The 9,430-nt window shown below is 43.9% G+C and overlaps 1 long non-coding RNA gene across 2 annotated transcripts in view; it reads left to right on the forward strand.

The window, feature by feature from the left end:
- The window catches only part of LOC310748237, a 32,054-nt gene extending 25,271 nt beyond the window's left edge, over positions 1-6,783 (forward strand). For both annotated transcript variants that reach the window (XR_014541234.1, XR_014541235.1), the window contains one exon: positions 6,016-6,783. This is a non-coding gene — a long non-coding RNA (uncharacterized lncRNA). The remainder of the gene's footprint in view (positions 1-6,015) is intronic.
- Positions 6,784-9,430: the final 2,647 nt, after the last annotated feature.

Genomic DNA, 9,430 nt, shown 5'->3' on the forward strand with positions numbered 1-9,430 from the left:
TTCTTCTTCTTCTTCTTCTTCTTCTTCTTCTTCTTCTTCTTCTTCTTCTTCTTCCTCTTCCTCTTCCTCTTCCTCTTCCTCTTCCTCTTCCTCTTCCTCTTCTTCTTCTTCTTTATGAGGTTTGCCCTGGGCTGTGCCCATCTGAGACCTTCAGAAATTTCCCCCAGAATTTTGAGGTAAGCTATTTTCTCCTCATTCTGCTAAAGGCAGCAAAACTGTGGGTATCTCCAATCTGTATTTTTACACATACCACAGAGCTTTTGAAAAAAAGATCAATGAAATATAAGAAGGACAAGTGCAATCTGCTTATCATCCTGTTTGAATTGTACCAAACAGGCAGCAACAACAGTTCTAGTAGTTCTAATGAGCAGGAAATTGTTCCTGGCAAAAAGGAGATTTTAGTGCTGAAATGCATGATATTGAATGGAGGACACTCAGTTCATAATCAAACTTTTATGACCGTGGATTTATTTTTTGATATTGAATTTATATCCTTGCCCTTCCTCCCTAGGGAACCCAGGGTGGCAAGCAGATCCAGAATTAAAAAACAAAGCGAATTGTTCTAACACAGTGAAAACTTTCTAAAAACAGAAACAGTTAAAACCTTCTAAAAGCATTTACAGTTAAGAGCAGGCGTAGGCAACCTAAGGCCCGTGGGCCAGATCCGGCCCAATCGCCTTCTCAATCCAGCCCATGGATGCTCTGGGAATCAGCGTGTTTTTACATGAGTAGAATGTATCCTTTTATTTAAAATGCATCTCTAGGTTATTTGTGGGGCATAGGAATTCGTTCATTTTCCCCCAAAAAATATAGTCCGGCCCCCCACAAGGTCTGAGGGACAGTGGACCGGCCCCCTGCTGAAAAAGTTTGCTGACCCCTGGTTAAGAGCATAATTCCATCCAGTGATCATTTAAGTTGCGAGGAACATTATTCTTCAGCTACCAAATACCTGGGTCAACAGGAATGTTTTCAGGTTCACCCTGAAAGTTCATAATGATGGAGACAGACATGGCTCACTAAGGAGAGAATTCCACAACTGGGGAACCAGTACTGAAAAGGCAGCCCACAGTGGTGTTGCCACTGCCCTTTGTGGGGTCCAAAATGCTTGGTGATGGGGAAGGAGATTTTAGGTCAAACAGCTCTTAGCATCAGAAAGTTCTTCCTGGTGTTTAGTCAGAATCTCCTTTCTTGTAACTTGAATCACTTGGTTCAGATCCTAGCAGGAGAAAAAAACCTTCCTCCACCTTCCATGTGAAAACCCTTTATATATTTGAAGATGGCGATCATACCTCTTCTCAGCCTCCTCTGTTCCAAGCTAAGCATGCCCAGCTCCTTCAACCATTCCTCATAAGGCTTGGTTTCCAGACCCTTTATCACTTTGGTCATCTTCCTCTGCACATCTTCCAGCTTGACAATATCCATCTTAAATTGTGGTGCCCAGAACTGGACTTGGGACTCCAGGTGTGGTCTGGCCAAGGCTAAATAGAGTGGGACTGTTACTTCCCTTGATCAGTACACTAGACTTCTGTTGATGCAGGACTAATAATAATAATAATAATTTATACCCTGCCCATCTGGGCGCTCCCAACAGAATATTAAAAACACAATAAAACACCGAAAATTAAAAAACTTCCCTATACAGGGATGCCTCCAGACATCTTCTAAAAGTCAGATAGTTGTTTATTTCCTTGACATCTGATGGGAGGGCATTCCACAGGGTGGGCGCCACCACCAAGAAGGCCCTCTGCCTGGTTCCCTGTAACCTCATCTCTTGCAGTGAGGGAACCACCAGAAGGCCCCCTCGGAGCTGGACCTCAGTGTCCAGGCTGAACGATGGGGGTGGAGACGCTCCTTCAGGTAGGACAGGCTAATCTGGGCATAAACAGAAGACACATGAGACATCAGTGACAAGGTGGAATCCAGGAGTACTCCCAAACTATGAACCTGATCCTTCACGTAACAGCACATATAACATACATCTAATTCCCAGTCAAGGGAATCACACACTCTCAGAACTTCCATCATATCAGGATTCAGTCTCAGTTTATTGGCCCCCATCCAGTTCACCACTGTCTCCAGATACCTGTGAAATTGAAATTGAAGTACTTTATTGTCACTTGTACAACTTGTATACAGTGAGATTACACAAGTACCCCCCACTCAGCTCTCTTAGTCTTAATTCTCCTCGTTTACTAACACACACACCAAACCCGAAAGTCAGTTGCCCTGTTGTTATCTTTTCATTCAGCAGCCTAACAGCCCACGGATAGAAGCTGTTCTTTACCCTGTTGGTGTGACTAATCATGCTTCTATATCTTCTGCCTGAGGGCAGGAGATCAAGAAAGTGCTGGCCAGGGTGTGAATCATCCCTGAGAATTTTCCTCACTTTCCTGAGGCAAAGTTCTTCCGCTGTTTCATCCAGCAGCTTCATGGGACAGCCCATAATATCTTGTGCTGTATTCACCACCCTCTGTAGGCATTTCCTATCAGTTGATGTCAAACCAGCGCACCACACCTTGATGCAGTATGAAAGGACACTTTCTATTGATGACCGGTAGAAGGAGATCATCAAATGTTGATTGTCATCGTTCTTTCGCAATACACTGAGGAGATGGAGTCTCTGTTGGGCTTTCTTAACCACCTGGGTTGTATTGATTTTCCAAGTAAGGTCTTCACTGAGGTAAACTCCTAGGAATTTAAAGGAAGAGACTCTCTCCACATCCTTCCCTGATGTACAGCAGGGCTAGTTCTCCTCTCTTCCTCCAAAAGTCCAACACCATCTCCTTTGTCTTGCTGATATTAGTTGTTCCCTAGGCACCATGTAGATAGCGACACCTTCATGGCCTCTCCTGATTCCAGTGAAGCTGTGTGCCATCAACATACTGATAAACTGCAGTCACTCCATTAACGCTGGAGGCTGTGTTTAGTAGTCAGATGCCACATTTAAATTTGGGTTGGGTTTTTTTTGTTTGTTTTTTGTTTCTTTGCACTCCTCACATCTATAATTTAAATGTAAAACGGAGGGTGGCTAGAATGTGCTTTTGATTCCTCAATGGCGCTCTTCCATTTTCCAAACTAAATTACATTCTTTTTAAACATATTCCAAGTCATAAGTGGAGGGGGGGGAAATGACAAGGAGTTTCCAACATGAAATGTGTCATCCGGAACAGAAAATGGGAGAGAGCCATTGAGAAATCAAATGTACATTCAAGCCAACATCAGTTTTGCATTTAAATTATAGATGTAAGAAGTGCAGAAACAAAACAGGATTGAATTTAAGTGTGGCATCTGACTATTGCCTTCAAGTGTAATAAATAATTTTTCAGAGCTGTCAGACAAATTGCATTTACAACAATCTGAACAAACCACTGAACGAATGAAAAGCACAATCAAGATGTATTGAACCAGTAAATGGGGAGCAGCCGCTTCCATCACCTTAAAACAACAGTCTGCTACATTTAAACATGGCAAATATTAAAAATTTGGCATGTTTTTTTTAAAAAAACTCAACATTTTAAATGGAGGTTGTTGATAGTATTTTTCATGGGAATCTGGTTAGCCACTGTGGGCATGGGAAGCTGGGCTTTTAGTCAGATCCAACAAGTAGGGGGGGACACCGGAATGCGGGTGGCGCTGTGGGTTAAACCACAGAGCCTAGGACTTGCCGATCAGAAGGTCAGTGGTTCGAATCCCCGTGACAGGGTGAGCTCCCGTTGCTCGGTCCCTGCTCCTGCCAACATAGCAGTTTGAAAGCACGTCCAAGTGCAAGTAGATAAATAGGTACCACTCCGGCGGGAAGGTAAATGGCATTTCCATGCTCTGCTCTGGTTCGCCAGAAGCAGCTTAGTCATGCTGGCCACATGACCCAGAAGCTGTATGCCGGCTCCCTCGGCCAATAAAGCGAGATGAGCGCCGCAACCCCAGAGTCGGCCACGACTGGACCTAATGGTCAGGGATCCCTTTACCTTTACTTTAACAAGTAGGGATACCAAGAAAAGTCTCCAGTATTGTGCATGTGGTTTGCACCCTCCAACCCATTTGCAAATGGAGACACCAATTTGCATAAATTTGCATATGATTTGTAACATATGCAAAATTTATTATTATTTTTTAAGTGTTACCGGGGGGCGAGGGCTCAAAATAAATCAGTGGCCACACATGTAATAAAATGTCTAACAGACAGAATGAGAACCAGTGAAGTTGTCCCCCTCAGCGCATTTCTATACAATCCTGCATTCACCATAGCAGAGGTCAGGTGGGGCGGAGCTCTTTAATGTGCACCTGCACTTGTTGTGTAGAAAATAACTGCAGAAAATAACTTACCAGAGTACCTGATCTCAGGGGAATCCACCACAGGAAAGATGTATCATGACTGCCAGGAAAAAAAGGAAGGGCAAATTTTGGAGATTCCAAGGACTAGAAAATGAGACAGACGCAGGGAAAAACAGGAGCTCTTTAGGATTCATGTCACCTGCTGTCTAAATGGCACACTTGTCAACTTTGACTTCACTCATGAGATAAAAAAAAACCACAAATGGGAGCAGCCAGACTGGTTCATCTCACAGAAATTGCTTAGGAAGGGTTCCTGCACATTTTGCTTCATAACTTTTTTTCTAGGAGGCCAACCTACCTTTTCTAAATAAATAAATAATAATAATAAATTAAACCTCTGTATCATGCTCAGGTGCAGGTGGCTCTGTTTTTTTGTTCCGGTGACCCGGGGGGGAAAAAAGCTCAACAAGTTTGTGGGTCAACAACTGTCTGGATTTCACTTCTTGAAATATGACAGCCCTAAATAGCCTTACTGTCATGCTTCTTTGAATGTAAATTGCTGCTCAGCAGCTAGATGATTCCAAAACATTCTCTCTCTCTCTCTCTCTCTCTCTCTCTCTCTCTCTCTCTCTCTCTCTAGCATTCTGCCTTTTTTCAATACATGCCAGGCCAATACATGCCATTCTTTTTTCCTTTTATGTGTGTCCATCACTTGCTGCGTCATTCACTGCTCCTGTAATATGATGTGAAGCACACTAGGCTTTATTGAATCCCTGCTGAAAGTTTGATTTGCATATACCTAAGCTGTGAGGGAAAATGAGCCAAAATGACTGGCAGCACACCCTGGCAAAGGCTGGGCATTTTGCCTGGCCATTGATGCTGGCCAAGGGTCCCATCATGTAAATGCTGTCACTTGTACTTTGTGGTCGAAGGTGAGAAAGGTCAAGAGGAGACAGTGTGAGTCCTCTCATGCTGTGTCTGACAGTACTGGTAGCCTTGGTCAAAAAAGGTAAACGACCCTGTTTCATATACTCCATATATGCCAAAGGAAGATGCCTCACAGTTTGCCAAGGCCTCTCCTCCTTCTGGAGGGGAGGGGTTGTGAGCGGGAGACGATTCCTGCCCCCTGCTCCATTTACATGGCTGGCGCGCCACGCCCCCAGTTGAGCACCCAACCGGGGGGCTTGGTGGAGGCATGGTTTCGCTGCTCAAATGCAGCCGCGCCAGCCATTCAGCCCATTCGCTCACCTTTCGCCTCGAGTGGCGGTTAGGCATTGGAATGTGTTGTTGGTGTGTGGAAGGGCAAGGTGTGGCCATCGCCTACCCCTTCAATTTTGGGTATTCCGTTAAAGGAATCAGCGGTCATGGAGCCTGTCTGATGCCTGTGTGGCGGGGGGCCATGGCACAACCCTCGGTGACATCAGGGGAGAGCTTATAGTTGTATTAGCATTAACAGGCTCCCCCGACTAGTGGTTAACCCCTCTTCAGACTCACCCCTCTCCAAGTGGGTGAAGTCAAATCTTCCGTGGTCCAATGCCTAAACCAATACCTTCTCACATGCTGTAATCAATAAAGTTGTGGCCTTTTCTTGCCCATTAACTTTATACACTGTGTCCACGTGTTTTTATTCCTCCAACTGGGGATCGGGTCCTTGAATCACAAATGAATTGTCAGTTCTCTGTGCAGTCAGAGGGTGTGTTCGCATCACCAGCAAAGTTGTTGTTTTTCTGGTGTGTTTTGCAGCTCTTCCCCACATCCCATGGCTTCAATTCAATTCATCCCACATACACCCATCAGGAAGATATTGGGCATCACATGGCTGGACAGAGTCTCAAACAAAGATGTGCTCTCTCCCAAGCCAACATTCCCACTCCTGTCTCATTGACTTCTACCTTGGCTTGGTCATGTCCACAGGATGGAAGATGTCAGGATCCCCAAGGGTATGCGCTACAGGCTTCAGGCTCTGCATTACAAAGATATCTGTAAACATGATGGCTGGCAACATCAACCCCTCTGTTTGGAAATCCCTTGCAAGATGACCGCAGTGGCTGGAGAAAGTCAAGTCATGTATCCATCACAAGGACCAGAGGAAGAATGACAGCAGCACAACAGAATGCCTTCATCTGACCCAGGGGCAACACAACACATCTCTCCTGTATCAACACAACATGTCTCTCCCGTATCAGTCTTAACAGCCACAGCAGGCGCTGCAACTCTCCTATGGTTTGACTTCACCTCTAAAGCCACACTCTTCCATTGTCTCCCAAGAGAGATGAGTGCCCGTCATCACACACCAGGAGGCATTGACAGGCAGGGGTGTCTTTCCCCAATGCAAAGGTGTTCACACCTTGGCTAGAGACAAATTAGGAATGGTTTTTGACTCCAGTGGATGCGAAGCTTGTTTGAGGAGCAACACATCAAACAGTGGTAACAAAGCACAGGGTACATATGCATTTTGGATAACATCATGTGAAACAGTGTGAATGCACATTAAATAGGAATGTGAACACAGCTTGAGTCTCTCGCATTCCTCCCTATCTTCCCAATGTCTGCTACCAAGTGACAGTTAAAAACATCCCCCTCAAAATCTGCGCTCGCATTGTCTCTAGGAGAATCTACCCCCAAAATTCTCTGTCTCTCTCTCTCTCTCTCTCTCTCTCTCTCTCTCTCTCTCTCTGTGTGTGTGTGTGTGTGTGTAATTAATTGGGGCTGCGAACTTATGCTTTGGAGTATGTCTAGCTAAACTCAGTGGGACGTAGTTCTGAACAAACACACATAGGCTTGCAGTGTCCATTTCACAGCACAATATTTGGAAAGTTCATGTTGTGCTTGCAACACACTGTTTGCTCTGCCTTTTATAGCAGAACAGCCGCACCATGGATTATGGAATACAATGTCCTATGTTATTAAAGTTATGAACAGACTCAAATCCATGATACTGGTTGATCTTTTTCTACATGGTCTCATAACCCCAGAGCTATCTCACTTGGCTCCTTGCAATATATTCTATATTAACTGTGTGCAACAGCTAATACTCAAATTCTTAGAAATCTCAGCGAGTACAACAGTGTGAGCATGTGGAAGGGAGGGAGGAAGGGAGAAGAAAGCCAAGGGCCCGGGAGTAAGTTTCAATACAGGCAGCTGGTGATGATTTAATTTAGACTGTCTATACATACTGTACATTTATGTGACTGAATTAGGTCCTTTGTTATATAAGCAACGTGCATGGGAATTCATCTGTGTATACGGCAGATCAATGGTAGAGGAATATCCTCCGCAAGAAAATATCTCCTCTTAATGCAGCTCTGCCATGCTGTAACATATCGCTTAGATATAAATGGGAGCTGGTGATACAAAAGATGGAGCACAATGACCTACCTCAAAAGAGGTGTATATCACTTTAAAAAATAATTGTGTCAGGAAACTAAAATCTAGCAGCTTCAGCCATTTGCTATCTGAAGCTTTTCTGCTCATTCCATGGCAGTCACCCAGTGAGCCTTGAGTGCTGAGCCAATTTTAAATGGACCTAGCTGAGACGTTTCAGTCGTCACCGGATAAAATATTGAATGCAGAAAAGGAACAGAGCCGCTTGCACTACTATCGCCCAACTCCAAAAAAACCCACAAAACAGCAAAATAAAGACAGTTGCTGTGATAGGTTGTTTCTGTAAAATGCAGGGGAGAATTGCAGGGGCGGGGGCGGGATTAAAACTATGCTGACAGAAGAGCAACCCTATAGTAAGTTCTGGGGGTGTGGCAGGGCAGGATCAGACAGTGGAGAGTTGGGGACTTAGCTTGGATTCTAAGCCGGTTCACCTCAGTCACCTGCCATGGGAAGTCAGCATAAGTTAAACCAACTGACACTAAAAACTGCTGGAGGCAGCTTGCACAGTAAGAAACCAGTTGAAACAACTCTCTCTCTCTCTCTCTCTCTCTATATATATATATATATATATTGAAAGCTGCTGTGAGAACCTCTTGCATATATTATTATTATTATTATTATTATTATTATTATTAAAATTTGCATACTGCCCTTCATCTCATCACAGTTAAACAGAGAGCCTACCAGATAAATACACAAATAACAATCCAAGGGAGATTAAAATAAACAGCTCAGCAAGTCAATGGTCTACTAAAGAAAGAAAAAAGAGGTATTGTTTAATGGCAGTCAGAGGCCATCAGAGATTGGTCAACCTGGGCTTGTGTGGGCAGGAAGTTCCAGAGTCTCAGCACAGCTACAGTAAAGAGTAGTTTATTGTACAAAATTCACATGTACATGTACAAAACTCACATACACGTACATTAGTAACAGATATGACCTCCGCTATTTTTAAGCAGCATTTGAACATGGTTTGGCATGGAGTCTACTAGTTTTGAACATTCACTGTTGATTTTTGGATCCCTGTACCACACTTGAATCAGCGCCTGAATGAGCTTCTCCATAGTCGTACAGTCTACAGCACGGAGGCGACTTTTGCATATAGCCCACAAATTCTTTTCTCCACTGGTCTTTCATCCATTCCTTGTACTTTTTTGCCCATTTATACCGCTTTTCTTTCATTTTTTTGGTTAAAAGCTGTTTATTGACAGGTATTCTGGCTTTTCGTCCAACCGCAATAAGGCGCCGTATTCAATGCATCACTTGTCTTGCGGGGACCCTTTTAGCTTTGTCGAAAGAAGAAAACGTCATCTCTAGGAGTTGTTTTCTTCTTATGACCACACTTTCCTTTAAATTTAAGAGAAACCGATCAGGCTGACAGTCGCTAAACTGCTAAACTCACACCAATCACTGAAGCACTCTCTCAATACATTTTAGCTGTGTGTTCATGGAGAGTTAGAATCTTCGTACGTTTCCTAGGTGTCACATCCATCTCGAATGGTGGTCGAATCAAAAGCTGGTAAAATACTGTAGCTGCTGATGTAATGATTGCATCATACACCATGGTGGTTGGACAGGATTCTACAATCTGGTGCAATATAGTAGCTGCTGGCATAATGATTGCATCATTAAAATGTAAAAAATGATCAAACTGACTTTTCGTGTTTGCTTTGAGTACAGGATTACGAGAAAGATAGAAAACATGCTTTGTTTCAATTAATTTGCACAAGGGTGTAGTGGGTAGTTCCTGAGACTGGCTGGGTGGGTCCTCTTCTGG

Source organism: Podarcis filfolensis (genome assembly GCF_964270895.1).
Source record: "Podarcis filfolensis genome assembly, chromosome: 13".
Lineage (NCBI taxonomy): Eukaryota > Metazoa > Chordata > Lepidosauria > Squamata > Lacertidae > Podarcis > Podarcis filfolensis.